Source organism: Fonticula alba, assembly GCF_000388065.1.
Source record: "Fonticula alba strain ATCC 38817 unplaced genomic scaffold supercont2.5, whole genome shotgun sequence".
NCBI classification, from domain to species: domain Eukaryota; order Rotosphaerida; family Fonticulaceae; genus Fonticula; species Fonticula alba.
The window spans coordinates 2140969-2142445 of NW_009242975.1; positions in this window are offsets into that span (position 1 = coordinate 2140969).

Consider the following 1477-nt stretch of genomic DNA (forward strand, 5'->3'; position numbering starts at 1 on the left):
CCCGCTTCTCCCGGAGGGAGCCCCAGCCGGGCGAGCGTTTCGTGTCACCGGGCCACCCTCAGCCAGTGGGGCGCGGTTCCTGCGCCCTCCCCCGACCCCGGGGGTGCGGCGGCGAGTCCCACCCCAGCCCCTTCCCTGACCCAAGGGCGCGCGGCACGCCCATGACTTGCGCCCGGGGGAGGCTGCCGAGAGTCCAGGCGTTCGAAGGCATACCACAAGAGTGTCCCTCCCCCCACACACAGGACCGGGGAGGTGCACGCCTCCGGTGGCATGCGGGGGGGGGGGGAGGGCGGAGGTTCGCCCCTCCCCCCCCCCCCCGCGTCCCTCCCTTCTCCCGGAGTGACCAAGGCGCGGGGGTGGATCAGAGTAGCCGCCCGGCACACACCGGAAGACATGGCCAGCGCGGCCGATGCGCCAGCGCATATGTGTGGCCGCATTACTGAGAGGGAGAGAGAGAGTGCCACGGCTCCTGGCTGCCTGTGTAGCGGCGGCGCCGGGAGGCCAAAAGCCAGAGATCACCATCGACAGCCGGGAATGCCGGCCGGCGAAGCAAAACCCCACCACCGCCGAGAGCGGGCTCCTCCTGCACATGCCGGGCCACCAGCGAGGAGGCATCTCTCGTGAGGACGCGGGGGTGACATGGGCGTGGGGTGGCCACTCCCCCGGACCGGCCCCGGGCAGTGGCCACCGCATGAGCCCCAGCGAGGAGTGACACGACATTTAATATTCACATATACTGAGTGTATGTGTATGTGTATGTGTGTGTGTGTGTGTATCGCCGCCGGTGGATGGTCAGGGCTGAATTAACGGCTGCCTCAAATCCCAGGGCCCGCGGCACCGGGCGGGCATGCGCCATCCTCCGGCGAAGCTCACCTCGAACGTGGGCTCAGGACGTGCTGGCCGCCCCTCGTCAGGGGCGGTCTCCGGCCTCGCATCCGTGGGCGAGCCCGCCCCCGGAGGGCGACCGGCGAGAGCAGGCGGGCCTTCGCCCGGCCGCATGCCGACCCGCGCGCCAGCCGCCGAGAACGCCTTTAACTTTCGCCCCGGCCCCCGGGCCCGCAGCAGTGGCGTGCACTCTCCTCGCCCGGCCGAACAGCCGAGCGAGCGCCGCCGGCGTGTTTGCCCCGGCCCCGGGCTGGCCAGCGGGCGCGCTCCGTCGTGGGTTTTCCCCGCCCGCCGCGCACTCGGCCGCGTTCCCACACAGAGCCCCCTCGGGGGGTGCGGGGCGGGGGCGGAGCCGACCGCGCCCTGCCCCCCGCGCCCTGCCCGCCCCCCCCCCCGGCCGGGTACCCCCGCCTTTGTGCGCTCTCGCCTGCCGTGTGTCGCCCGCCCCTGGCGACCTTCCGGCGCCGGCCAATCGGGGTATGTCCCGCCCCTTCCCTTGTCGCCCCCGGCCAACCGGCCTCGAGCCTGAGGAATGTCCCCCCCGGTGCCGGCTCGGCCAGCGGGTGGTTCGGGCGGCCGGCTACCCCGCCCC